At 38.2% G+C, this 15,138-nt stretch overlaps 2 long non-coding RNA genes across 2 annotated transcripts; both read left to right on the top strand.

Annotated features, from left to right (window-relative positions):
• Positions 1-4,259: 4,259 nt before the first annotated feature.
• LOC309713774 lies at positions 4,260-6,038 on the top strand. The gene is made up of 4 exons (XR_014278668.1): positions 4,260-4,342; positions 4,454-4,874; positions 5,174-5,342; positions 5,438-6,038. It is a non-coding gene; the product is annotated as an uncharacterized lncRNA (long non-coding RNA).
• A 4,065-nt stretch (positions 6,039-10,103) lies between these two features.
• LOC309712523 lies at positions 10,104-11,335 on the top strand. The gene is made up of 3 exons (XR_014278319.1): positions 10,104-10,346; positions 10,451-10,702; positions 10,949-11,335. It is a non-coding gene; the product is annotated as an uncharacterized lncRNA (long non-coding RNA).
• Positions 11,336-15,138: the final 3,803 nt, after the last annotated feature.

Raw genomic sequence — 15,138 nt, 5'->3', positions numbered from 1 at the left:
ATACTGCACAGGGCCCTCAAGCTCCCAGGCTTCTTGTAGCAGACCTGAGCTTGACGGACAGAGCGCCCTGAGTGAGAGGGGAATTGTTGTTTTTTGGGTGGTTTTTTTTGCCAAATTACAAATGCAATATATGCTAAAAAGGAATTCATGGTTCAAGTTTAAACCTCATTTTATAATATAATACTTATATTATAAGTAAGACCAAACGCCCTTATGGGCGAGAGGGGAATTGTGTTTTGTTTTTGTTTTTTGTTTTTTTGCCAATTTCAAATGTGATTTGTGCTAAAAAGACATTCTAGGTTCAAAATGTAAACTTGTTTTATAACATAAGTAATAAATTCAAATGAGTGATACTTCGCACTAACAACATCTCCAAAGGAAGATATGCAAATTATGTTAGTTAAGTTACATTTAAAGTTCCAAACGAGTAATCCTCCATTCCAAGTTCTGATATACACTATTGGTAAGAGATCACATGATAAAAGCAGAGGGCATGATGGGTTGGAAGATCTGAATGCTAAGATCCCCGTAGGTTATATGCAGAGCTGTTAGTGTTTCAGTTGAAGATTGTGGAATTACATAGAGGTAAGTTGGGATAAAATTCACTAAATCCTTCCAACTGTAAGATCCCAATCCCTAATCTCTTTTGTAACATTTAAATAGTAAAATTCCAACTATTAAATGTAAATCACTAATGTTTAAAAGATTTTAATTTCCCTGTTTCCCATTATTCTTATTTCGTTTTTTCATTTTTCTAGGTTTCCTTTCTTAATTCCTACGTGAATGGTGACATATTGTCACAGTGAAGAAACAAGTGAGTAACAAAATGTTTTTATTTTGTTCATACTTTTATACCTTGTAGCACCACACATTAAGACCTATGTAATTGTCTGTGAGCGCCCATTGAATTTATTTTAATCGTACTATCTGCGTATCATTTCGAGTGAAAAATGTTTTTAGGCTTCATCTGCCTGCTAGACAGATTATGTGTCAAATCAAAAAGGAACATAGCCCTACAGTAAATAAGTACACATACAGAAATCAGCGCATAGAGACATTGACCCTTGAAATTCTTTAACACTAACATCTTTTTCAACAGTTCTTCTTTGCTGAAGGGCTCAATCCATTTTTAGAAACTTGTTTAAAAATAAGTGAAATATAAATCAATTATTCATCCATCCAAATCTCTAATTCTTCCAATTCACTTCAATTCAATTCAATATGTAGGTGTGAAAACGCTTCTTTTTCGATCTGTGCATAGTTAACCACTGTTGGGGTCAGTGTCTTTGAAGCATATGCGGTTGGGTGTCCGTCCTGCATCAACACAGCTCCCAAACCATACTTGGATGCATCTACCTGTAGGTGTAGCTCCTTGGTCGTGTCGTAGTATGCCAGTATGGGGCCTGGTTCTCTGGTTATGAGATGCTTCATTTGCTGGAAGACTCTGTCGTGATTCTGATCCCAGACGAACTCCAAGTCTTGCTTGAGCAGCTGACGCAGCGGTGCGTTCACTTCTGATAGTCGCAGTGCGAATCTGGACAGGTAGTTCGCCATTCCAAGTCAAAGGAGCTTGCAAAGAGAGTATTCCAAGCATTGTCTCTAGCTCATTCTTATTCTCAGGAGCCGGCATGTCTTTGATGGCCTGTAGTTTCTTTGGGTCTGGCTGGATGCCCTCCCGGGTGAGTTTGTGTCCAAAGTAACTCACTTCTGTGGCACCTATGACACATTTCTCTGGATTGAGACACACGACGGGCATGGCGTCTGGGTCAATGTGTAAGTCGCATTCTCCTGGGAATATGCCCTTGAACATATCAGCAAACTCCTCCATGACACTTGTGGTCTGTACTGACATGACCAGCTTGACTAGGTTTAGATCCAGGCATGCTTTCAACCAAGGGACAATCAGCATGGAGTGCAAACATTATGAACAATACAACAATTACGACCAGTGTTGTGGGTAAGTCTAAATAAAGTAGATAAAATGATATACTTACTTATACAGAGTCTTGGTAGTCCTACTGACACCCAAAGTATTGTCAACTACAAATTAATCATATACATACATACGCTATCCAGCTGCTAACAAAACCCTAATCATGGCAGCACAGGCACAAGCTCTGAGAACAGGGTCCATAGAGGCTGGGGTCTATCACACCAGACAAAACCCCATGTGAAGTCTGTGTAAAGATGCCCCTGAGACAATCCAGCACATAACAGCAGGGTGCAAGATGCTAGCAAGTAGAGCATACATGGAACATCATAACCAAGTGGCTGGAATAGTACACAGGAACATCTGTGCCAATATGGCCTGGAAGTCAAAATGGGAGACGCCCACTAGGGTCGTGGAGAATGACCGAACTAAAATCTTGTGGGACTTCTAGATGCAGACAGAAAAAATGTTGATGGATAACCAACTGGACTTCTACTGTTTTCTTTCTTCTGTGGAAATCACAGAAGAAGATGGCTGTAGTGTTAGACGTAGCATTTCCGAATGACAGCAACATCAGGAAGAAGGAACACAAGAAGCTTGAGAAATACAGAGGGCACAGTCCTAGGAACAACTAAGATACCTTTGTATCTCAATCATCTTTTGTATGTATTATTGTAGGGTCTATCTTACAATATAAAGCACCTTGAGGTGACCGTTGTCGTGATTTGGCACGACATAAATAAAATTGACCTAAAATGAATTGAATACTGCACAGGGCCCTCAAGCTCCCAGGCTTCTTGTAGCAGACCTGAGCTTGATGGACAGAGCGCCCTGAGTGAGAGGGGAATTGTTGTTTTTTGGGTGGTTTTTTTTGCCAAATTACAAATGCAATATATGCTAAAAAGGAATTCTAGGTTCAAGTTTAAACCTCATTTTATAATATAATACTTATATTATAAGTAAGACCAAACGCCCTTATGGGCGAGAGGGGAATTGTGTTTTGTTTTTGTTTTTTGTTTTTTTGCCAATTTCAAATGTGATTTATGCTAAAAAGACATTCTAGGTTCAAAATTTAAACTTGTTTTATAACATAAGTAATAAATTCAAATGAGTGATACTTCGCACTAACAACATCTCCAAAGGAAGATATGCAAATTATGTTAGTTAAGTTACATTTAAAGTTCCAAACGAGTAATCCTCCATTCCAAGTTCTGATATACACTATTGGTAAGAGATCACATGATAAAAGCAGAGGGCATGATGGGTTGGAAGATCTGAATGCTAAGATCCCCGTAGGTTATATGCAGAGCTGTTAGTGTTTCAGTTGAAGATTGTGGAATTACATAGAGGTAAGTTGGGATAAAATTCACTAAATCCTTCCAACTGTAAGATCCCAATCCCTAATCTCTTTTGTAACATTTAAATAGTAAAATTCCAACTATTAAATGTAAATCACTAATGTTTAAAAGATTTTAATTTCCCTGTTTCCCATTATTCTTATTTCGTTTTTTCATTTTTCTAGGTTTCCTTTCTTAATTCCTACGTGAATGGTGACATATTGTCACAGTGAAGAAACAAGTGAGTAACAAAATGTTTTTATTTTGTTCATACTTTTATACCTTGTAGCACCACACATTAAGACCTATGTAATTGTCTGTGAGCGCCCATTGAATTTATTTTAATCGTACTATCTGCGTATCATTTCGAGTGAAAAATGTTTTTAGGCTTCATCTGCCTGCTAGACAGATTATGTGTCAAATCAAAAAGGAACATAGCCCTACAGTAAATAAGTACACATACAGAAATCAGCGCATAGAGACATTGACCCTTGAAATTCTTTAACAACACAAATTTGCGATGCTTCCAAATCTTAAATAACCGTCCATGTTAAAAAGGAGTTCTTCCTTCAAACTGCCATTAAAATGCCACCAAAGTCCTGATTCCAATTCAAAGTGGTAGGCTTTTTATATATATATCAAGGTTTTCTTATATTTCTCTTCTTATTTTTCAAGTATTGGGACATATGCTCCTCAATTTGAAGACTTGTTGGCAAAAAATTATTCACCTGTTCTGATGTGTATTCTTCTCTACAGGAAAAATGCCACGTCAGATGACAGAATGCCCAATATGCTTGATTCCATATGTTGCAGTTGGGCAGCATTTAAAAAAATACCACCATGTTGTAAACAAAGAAGAATTACATTTGCTGCTAAATTACTGCTCTACAGTGTAAGTCACTGTCATACAGTATATGAAAAAACATTGCTACAATTTAAAGTGGTAGTTGTAGTTACATTTGTCAAACTGGATGTGATATGCAGTTACAGGGGCAGGCTGGACTGTCCAGTATGTAAAGTTAAAAACCGTATAAGACTGGACAAGCACTTGGAAAATGTCCACTGTGAGATTGAGGTTAGTGTTTTGTATAGCTTACATTTTGTTGTTAAATTAGAATGCATTCTTATGTGACATGTTTCACTAACTTTCTCAAACATTGCTGTTCTATTGTTTATACCCTTTCAGAAATCAGATCAGAAGAAAGTAATGAGGACAGCGAAACGATTGGCTAATCTGAAAGCCCTCAAAGCTCTCAGACGTTCAAATCCACAGCCTCCAATGGTGACCTCACTGGACATAGAGCAGCTGACTGAAAGCAGTGATCAAGAGGAGCAAAGTGATAGCAGTGATACCAGTGAAGAATCTGCAGAGATTAGAGAAGACAGCTCAGTCCATTCCCCTGTCAATCAGTCAGATGATGCTCAAGTCCAACATCAGACTTGCAAAAATTGCAAAGAACTGCATTTGAAACTACAACAACTGAAAAGTAAACTGAAAAGACTGAAATCCTCTAAGGATAAACCTGGCCTCAAACCCCTCAACCCCCCAAAGCGCCAGAAATTTGAAAGACATAAACCTGACCCAACAGCCCGGCTTCCTAAATTTGGTATGAATTATTTAACAAAAGTGTTTTTTGTTGTGTAGTGTAATGTGAATTTGGATAACTGGTTGTTCTATTTATTATTGTAGGCTCTATCTTAAAGTATAAAGTGCCTTGAGGCAAATGTTGTTGTGACTTGAATGGAATTTAATTGAATTCTATCAAGGAAGTTAAATCCTGCTAATTAGCAATATCTTCCAAATATCATTGTCAACCAATTCAATTAGAAGAATGTTTTCTGTACTTCATCAATTTTTCATGACACTCCTAATTGCTATGTTGTTACTACACTTTATTTTAAACAGAGAAAGTCCTGAATGCTTGGTTTCAGCACATTTGTGGAACAAGTAAAAAGGATGTCGACAACGCCAAACAACGGGTCCATCATGTCCGTGCCTGGGCATATTTCATGTCTCACAATCAAGTCCCTGCAATGACGTTTGCATTTATGGACAACAGAGAAAGACTGACTGAGTACATTTTTACAAATATCTGTGATATATTAGTCCAGTAATCTCAATAATACTAAAGTGATTACTGATTTGTGTTTGTTTGTGGGCCTTTTTTAGATGGACAACTTATCTGAATAAACATGCCGTGACAACCAAAAGGATTCGGATTGGAAATGTGAGGGCGTTCTTGAAATTTCTAATTGATGCACAACTGCCAGAGGTCAGAGCCTCCCGTAAGGCTTTAAAGGGGACTTTATTTGCACTTCAGTTGGAAATGAAGAAGAGCAGAAGGGAGTTACACACCCACAGGCAAGCCATCCGGATCAAAAAATCACGTAAGATCCAACTTTACTACTTATTCATCACTGTCGTTACCTAGCATGTGTAACAAATACATTATTTATAAATGTCACAATGTCATTACTGTGATGTAGTGAGGAAGGAGGACTCAAAATGTTATAATCTAAAGTATAAATTGTATACAAGTATATATTTTCTGTGCTGTATTTACACAGTGGCATGCAAAAGTTTGTGGAACCCTGATAACTTTCATGGTTTTTCTTTATTAATCATTGGTTGCTTGGATTAGCAATTTCAGTTCAACATATCATATAGCGGACAAACACAATGATATTTCAGAAGTACCACTGTATACAATGTACAAAACAGAAAGTAAACAGAAACTAGGAAATGCAGAGCTGTTAGGCTTCATTTTCTAGTTTCTGTTTACTTTCTTTTTATCTACTTTCTACATGGGAAAACAGTATGTCACCACAAGGAAACAGAGGCACACCATGGATACTAATTCGTATACAAAGTTCAGGAGGACAAAAATAAAGCAGAGAGAATCTACCACAGATCTAGAAAACAAAATTGATCAGGGGGTAAATGAATTAAACTAAACAACATAAAATTGGCACCAAAAACAGGAAATGTGACCAGTAACTAACCAGTGGCAACACATAACTAAACATACAAATGCAGAAAGAAAAAACATAAAATATCTAAACAATAAGCAAACTAGTAATCAAATTAAAGATACCTACTGATAAAATGAACTATACTGTCAAAAAACACAAAGACAAAAATGGTCAAGGAAATGAGACTATCAAAATTTAGGATATTGATATTTCCTTTTTTCAATTCAATTCAATTCAATTTTATTTATATAGCGCCAAATCACAACAAAAGTCGCCTCAAGGCGCTTCATAGATACAGAGAAAAACCCAACAATCATATGACCCCCTATGATCAAGCACTTTGGCGACAGTGGGAAGGAAAAACTCCCTTTTAACAGGAAGAAACCTCCGGCAGAACCAGGCTCAGGGAGGGGCGGCCATCTGCTGCGACTGGTTGGGGTGAGAGAAGGAAGACAGGATAAAGACATGCTGTGGAAGAGAGACAGAGGTTAATAACAGATATGATTCAATGCAGAGAGGTCTATTAATACATAGTGAGTGAGAAAGGTGACTGGAAAGGAAAAACTCAATGCATCATGGGAATCCCCCGGCACCCTACATCTATTGCAGCATAACTAAGGGAGGATTCAGGGTCACCTGGTCCAGCCCTAACTATATGCTTTAGCAAAAAGGAAAGTTTTAAGCCTAATCTTAAAAGTAGAGATAGTGTCTGTCTCCCGAATCCAAATTGGAAGCTGGTTCCACAGAAGAGGGGCCTGAAAACTGAAGGCTCTGCCTCCCATTCTACTTTTAAATACTCTAGGAACAACAAGTAGGCCTGCAGAGCGAGAGCGAAGCGCTCTAATAGGGTGATATGGTACTACAAGGTCATTAAGATAAGATGGGGCCTGATTATTTAAGACCTTGTATGTGAGGAGCAGGATTTTGAATTCAATTCTGGATTTAACAGGAAGCCAATGAAGGGAAGCCAAAACAGGAGAAATATGCTCTCTCTTTCTAGTCCCTGTCAGGACTCTTGCTGCAGCATTTTGGATTAGTTGAAGGCTTTTCAGCGAGTTTTTTGGACATCCTGATAATAATGAATTACAGTAGTCCAGCCTGGAAGTAATAAATGCATGAACTAGTTTTTCAGCGTCACTCTGAGACAGGATATTTCTAATTTTAGAGATGTTGCGCAAATGGAAGAAAGCAGTCTTACATATTTGTTTAATATATGCGTTGAAGGACATGTCCTGGTCAAAAATTACTCCAAGGTTCCTCACAGCGTTACTGGAGGCCAAGGTAATGCCATCCAGAGTAAGAATCTGGTTAGATACCATATTTCTAAGATTTTCAGGGCCGAGTACAATAACCTCAGTTTGATCTGAATTAAGAAGCAGAAAGTTAGCGGCCATCCAGGTCTTTATGTCTTTAAGACATTCCGGCAGTTTAACTAATTGGTGTGTGTCATCTGGCTTCATGGACAGATATAGCTGGGTGCCATCAGCATAGCAGTGAAAATGTATGCTATGTCTTCTAATGATACTGCCCAAGGGAAGCATGTATAATGTAAACAGAATTGGTCCTAGCACTGAACCCTGTGGAACTCCATAATTAACCTCAGTGTGTGAAGAGGACTCTCCATTTACATGCCCAAATTGGAGTCTATTAGATAGATATGATACAAACCACTGCAGCGCAGTACCTGTAATACCTACAGCATGTTCTAATCGCTCTAATAGGATATTATGGTCGACAGTATCGAACGCTGCACTGAGGTCTAGCAGGACAAGCACAGAGATGAGTCCACTGTCAGAGGCCATAAGAAGATCATTTGTAACCTTCACTAAAGCTGTTTCTGTGCTGTGCTGAGCTCTGAAACCTGACTGAAACTCTTCAAATAAACCATTCCTCTGCAGATGATCTGTTAGCTGTTTGACAACTACTTTTTCAAGGATTTTTGATATGAAAGGAAGGTTGGAGATTGGCCTATAATTAGATAAGACTGCTGGGTCTAGAGATGGCTTTTTGAGTAAAGGTTTAACTACAGCCAGCTTGAAGGCCTGTGGTACATAGCCGATTATTAGAGATAGGTTGATCATATTTAAGATCGAAGAATTAATTTTTCACATGAATGTGTTATATTCAGTACTAAGCTTGGTAAACTTGGAAAGTTTAGGAAGAAGGATAAATAAATTGAAAGGGTTAGTATTCTGGATTGGAAAGTAAGATTTAAGTTAAAAATGGCAATCCAATTCATTTTCATATACTGTGAGCTCTGGTCGCCAGTTCTTCTTCCTTACAAAATAATTTTTTGAAAAAAATTAGGTCTAAACTACAACCTGTTGTTTTTGTGCACCCCTGTTGTTTTTCAGGATGTTTCTTCATAAATCATTGGTTGCTTGAATTAGCAATTTCAATTCAATATATCATAAAAATCTGTATTAGGTCTGAAATACAACCTGTTTTATATTTACATCATTGCGTGCAGCATGAATGAGCATGACTGGAGCTGCAGGAACATAAAAACATTCTGTGTCTTTTAGAAATGCTTGTAGATCCTGTCCACATCACTGATTTTCTCAAGAAGGCCACCACACACATCCCTGAAGCACTTGGTAAGTGTGTAGTTCATTTCTCCATAAGGACAACTCTAATAACCCCAATAATATCTCTGCTAATGAGAAATTATATAATATTTACTTACCAGCTGTAATCTGTATGTATATATAGTTCAGAATCTCAGATTTACAGAAATATATGACAGAACTTTTTGCTTTCAATTATAACAGACTGCTCATTTATAATCACTTGTTGGACTTTTTGATTTTTCTTCAAATATATAATACATATACAAACAGTAGCATTTGTGATGTTTATATAGGATTATATTAGGGGGAGTATATAGCAATATAATCAGTGTTGGGAAGGTTACTTTTCAAATGTATTCCGTTACAGAATACAGAATACATGCCCCAAAATGTATTCTGTAACGTATTCCGTTACGTTACTCAATGACAGTAACGTATTCTGAATACTTTGGATTACTTAATATATTATCATGCTTTTTACAACAACGTGAATGTACTATTGCTGTGTGATTTATTACTATTACTGAAGGTCCGCGACTCCGAACTGTAGTAAAGGGACCTCTGACTAATACGGCGGGGTCCCTGTCGGCTCGTAGCCGAAAAATAGCTTTACTTTGTTGTGTGGGTCAACTTTTCTTGCGAGAGACAGAGAGAGGCGTTGAAAGGCTGCTCCAACGGAACTTATTGTTTTCGGAGGAAAACACGAACACGGTGTACAGTCGAGTCTTATTAGCTTACTTACAACTGGGCTCGTCAGGCACTCTTCTTGGCTGAAGTGGTTATTATTATATTTACATGCTTCCAGCTCCTGTTTTTCCTCGACGACAACACGTACCTTTCCACTCCCCTTTTTCTCCCTCCTCGCGCTCACAGACCCATAACGTGTATGGCAGTCCATTCTCCCTGCAACACGGACTACACTGCCCATGATGCTACATTCTTTAGAGCTATGCTTGTAGCATTCTGCCTGTTAGCTTAGCACAACAACAACAACAAAAAGGCGCTCTCTCACCCAGGAAACACACAGTCGCAGAGAGAGAGAGAGAGCGTCGCCCTGTAACCATGGCAACCGTAACGCTGCCGCCTGGAACAACAGAACGTAGCTGTCAAACAAAACCCAAACAGTCCTGACCCGCGACAAAATGAAACAGGAAAGTACTGCAGTGTAATCCATTTATTTCAACAAAGTAACTGTATTCTGAATACCACCTTTTTAAACGGTAACTGTAACGGAATACAGTTACTCATATTTTGTATTCTAAATACGTAATGGCGGTACATGTATTCCGTTACTCCCCAACACTGAATATAATGGATATGCTTCCCTATCCCTTGTGTCTTACTGTGCAACCTCTATGTTACTCAATAGTCGAGCTTGAGAAAAATCCCACAACTGAGAACCTAGACTGGTTCTATGGTCTTCTGGCTGGATTTGTCATCTGCACAACTGGGCACAGAAGAGGCGTCATATCAAATATGACAGTTGAGGAAGTTGGCACTGCTGAAGCGGATGGTGATGGCCGGCGGATAATCAGAGTAAAATCATTAAGCAATTATTTCTCTCCCTGATTAAAGATATTTTCTTACCAGCGACATCAATGACTGTGTGCAATGTAATTTAGTTGCTGATTCTTTTACAGGTAAAAGAGCACAAGACCAAGGAAACATTTGGCCATGCACTTGTTCCCCTAACGAAAGACGAATACATATGGTTTCACCGCTTTGTGTACCACCGCCACAGATACCCTGGTGTATCATCACAATTGATTTTTGCCAACACCAATGGAGGGCCTTATGCTAAGATGCTGACATCGTTCCAAGATGCATGGAGGAAGTTTGGTATCCCAGGAAAACCAAACTTCTCTATGATTAGGAGCAGCATCAGCACTTTTGTGAGTAGTTTCCACTTTATGGTGATTCAGTGTTTTTACCTTCCTATCTTTTTAGAGTGATGATATAAAACAGTCACCCTTCCTGGTTTTACTCCCAGTGTTATAATGTTGAAAGGACATTTCTTTTTCTTTTTATTGTCTTCTGTTGTACTTCTTTTTGTGGTTCTGTCCTTAGCTCTGCAAATCTCCTTGAAAATGTCAAATGTTAGTGCAATTAATAACATTATTTAATGTTTACATTTGTAGAGTGGGAGATCCTTGGGAACCCAAAGCAAGGTACAAGTCCACCGGATGATGTGCTATTCTGACGCAACTGCAGAGAGACCTTATGAGGCAGATTTAAACTTTGACGAAGCCTTCAAGTGCCGCAACAATGCTGCAAAGGCACTTGCTGTGAACAATAGAACCAGAGACTCTGAGGAATCTACAACCTCAGAAGACAATGAAGATGTGTTGCAGAGAAGATATGCTGGACCAAAGAAAAGAAAGTCTAGTCAAAATGCCACAAGAGGAGAAATTGTGAAAAAGAAGACCAAACAGCACGCAAACACCATTGACACAGACACATCTGGAAAACACCGACATAAACAGAGTGGCAGGGGAAGAGCAAAAGTGACTACAGAGAGTAGTGAAAGTGAAGATTATGATGATAACCATGAACACATTGACCTTACAGCAGCAGGTACATTGGGATCCACCAAAGGTAAAGATAATGCTAAAGAAAAGGGAAAAGCCACAAAGGACAGAGGAGACTTGTATAGTCATACTCAGTTTCTTAAAAACAAGTTCAAATGTTGGGAATATCCTAAAATTATCTTAGAAAGAAATGCAATCCAAACACAAATACAAAAAGTTGTTAGACCAAAGGAAACAACTGAGGGTGTGAACCAAACACAAACAGAGACAATAGATGAAGACAATGAAGCCTTGAGGCCAGAAAGTTTGAGTGAAAATGAAAACAGTATGGAAACAGTGACTACAGATAACGAAGAAGACAAAGCTGAAGATGAAAATGGTCCCTTGTTGAACACAACAGACATAGACCAAGAAGTTTCCAGTGGAGTAGTGAGAAAAACTACAGAAAAAATAAAAGGAATGAGCACAGAGGACATAGGCAGAGATAAACATGGACCACAGAAAAAGACAACAACCGAGGAAAAATGCAATTTGAGATCAGAAGGAACAACAGAGGAAGGAATGAGAACACAGACAGAGACTACAGAAAAAGACAAAGCACTCAGCACAGAGGACACAGACATAAAGGAACAGAGACCACAGATGGAGACCGCGGTCAAAGAAAAAAACATTTTGAGAGCAGGAGTTACAACAGAGGAAGGAATGACAACACAGAGAGAGACTACAGAAAAAGAGAAAGGGTTGAGCACAAATGACAATGGGCAACACACAGTAACTACAGATAAAGACAAAGCACTCAGCACAGAGGACACAGACATAAAGGAACAGAGACCACAGATGGAGACCACAGCTGAAGAAAAAAATGATTTGAGATCAGAAGGAACAACAGAGGAAGGAATGAGACCACAAACAGAGACTACAGACAAAGACAAAGCACTGAGAACAGAGGACAAAGACATAAAGGAACAGGGACCACAGATGGAGACCAGGGTTAAAGAAAAAAACAATTTGAGAACAGAAGGAACAACTGAAAACAAAGACACAGTTAGAGTAAAAGAAGATGGCCCTGGGACTAGCTATGAGTCTCTGGTGGCACACCCAAAAAAGAGGAAAAGTTCTCTAATGAAGAAAAGCTCTTTGGCGAAGTGTGATGAAAGCAAAGAAACAAGGCAAAAGGGCAACAAGCGAGAAAGAAAAAGACCAAAGAGCCTGACTGCAAAACAGCTGTTAAGTCCAAAGATGCTCAGAAGTCACAAGACTAAAGAGGCACCTAAAGATACCAGCAAAAGACAAAAAGTCATACAAAGAGTCAGAGAAATTACAAGAAAAAATAAGGAAAAGAACAAAGGATTGAGCACAATTGACATAGCTGAAGATAAAAATGGGCAACATACAGAGACTACAGAAAAAGACAAAGCACTCAGCACAGAGGACAAAGACATAAAGGAACAGGGACCACAGATGGAGACCACAGCTGAAGAAAAAAATTATTTGAGATCAGAAGGAACAACAGAGGAAGGAATGAGACCACAGACAGAGACTACAGACAAAGACAAAGCACTGAGCACAGAGGACACAGACATAAAGGAACAGAGACCACAGATGGAGACCACAGCTGAAGAAAAACATAATTTGAGATCAGAAGGAACAACAGAGGAAGGAATGAGACCACAGACAGAGACTACAGAAAAAGACAAAGCACTCAGCACAGAGGACACAGGGATAAAGGAACAGAGACCACAGATGGAGACCACAGCTGAAGAAAAACATAATTTGAGATCAGAAGGAACAACAGAGGAAGGAATGAGAACACAGACAGAGACTACAGAAAAAGACAAAGCACTCAGCACAGAGGACACAGACATAAAGGAACAGGGACCACAGATGGAGACCAGGGTTAAAGAAAAAAACGATTTGAGAGAAGAAGGAACAACTGAAAACAAAGACACAGTTAGAGTAAAAGAAGATGGCCCTGGGACTAGCTATGAGTCTCCAGTGGCACACCCAAAAAAGATGAAAAGGTCTCTAATGAAGAAAAGCTCTTTGGCGAAGTGTGATGAAAGCAAAGAAACAAGGCAAAAGGGCAACAAGCGAGAAAGAAAAAGACCAAAGAGCCTGACTGCAAAACAGCTGTTAAGTCCAAAGATGCTCAGAAGTCACAAGACTAAAGAGGCACCTAAAGATACCAGCAAAAGACAAAAAGTCATACAAAGACTCAGAGAAATTACAAGAAAGCATAAGGAAAAGAACAAAGGATTGAGCACAATTGACATAGCTGAAGATAAAAATGGGCAACATACAGAGACTACAGATAAAGACAAAGCACTCAGCACAGAGGACACAGACATAAAGGAACAGGGACCACAGATGGAGACCACAGTTAAAGAAAAAAACGATTTGAGATCAGGAGATACAACAGAGGAAGGAATGAAAACACAATGACAACACAAGGACAAGGTCATGTCCAGAGTGAGAATGTGAATGTTAGATCCTGTTGATCTCAGAGTTCTTTGGTTGCAATTTTTAATTATACTAAATTTTCAAGACCTTTGTGATCATGTGAGTTTTTTTGTTACTGATTTTACACAGTTGCTCTGGGTTTTTTTTTCTTTACATTTTACTCACTTTGATCATGCAAGTTTTTTAGTTAAGTTTAAGTATTGTTTTTATTTTTTTACTTCTAAAATAATAGTTGTTTAAAAAAAGACAATTTGATTTGCATATGTTGTTTATAACCAATGCCAAATGGAGAAAAATAAAATCAATAAAAAAAATTCTGTTCAATTTGAAAATGACGTGTCTTTGTTCTACAATCATTAGTCATGGATTTCATTTCCAAGCTGTAATTCCAAATAACTCATATTTTATACAGGCATGCTATGCAGATGTTATTAATAACATTAGCTGAATTAACACAAATAAAAGTCCTCACAAATTATACCTGATTCCAAATAACAACATTGTGATGTGTTTAATGGTAAGCCCAATTACAATTTCTTCTATCTAAATAACTAATTATTCAGTTTTTTTCAATCCAATTTTGGCAAAGAAATGTCTAATGTTTCATTTTTTTCCCATCCCATTTCCTAATGCAAACCATAGAAAATAAATCTTAATCAATTATTCAAAGATATTAAGGGATTTTTTTTTTACTTTTCTCTGTATGCAGTGTGTCTTTGGAAATCGATCCCCCCCCCCCCCCCCCCCCCAAAAAAAAAAAAAAAAAAAAAACCAGAATAAAAACATCAATCATAGCAGGTGTGTTTTACTGTTTATTCTTTATGCGTTTGACTTCTCAGATTTATTGGTTTTAACTGATGCTGTAGATATTAAAAATTATTTGTGCTCCAATTAGTGGAAATGCAAATGTGAAGTGTTGTTCAAAATAAATCTGTGAAGGTTCTCAGTAATTCAGGTCATCCTAGTTTAGGTCATCGTAGACCCCCTGGGGGTCACTCCTTTAGGGATTAAATCTGGGATTCTCCACCATTTCAAGACTCAAGAGGTTTATTGTCATTTCGTATGGTGTTACCCAGCCTGAAACGAAATACTGTCTCTCACCAGCCTCTACAGTGCAATAAGCAATATGTTTGACCTTAGAACTGAAGAAGCTTCTTGGTAGAGAAGTGAAACATCGGCAAGCAACATAAGGAAATCCAGGCATTTTTCCTTCCAAGCTCCCTAGAAAGCTCACAATGAAGCACCCTTTGGTCAACTCCAGAGCCAACAAGCTGAACATCCTGTATAAGAACTTTGTAGGTAAGAGCAGTTTCTCTTCTTAATACACTGATATTTTATAC

Source organism: Aulonocara stuartgranti (genome assembly GCF_965226115.1).
Source record: "Aulonocara stuartgranti genome assembly, chromosome: 2".
NCBI classification, from domain to species: domain Eukaryota; kingdom Metazoa; phylum Chordata; class Actinopteri; order Cichliformes; family Cichlidae; genus Aulonocara; species Aulonocara stuartgranti.
Note: the sequence above shows the minus strand (reverse complement) of the source record. Positions and strands in the feature narration are given on the sequence as shown.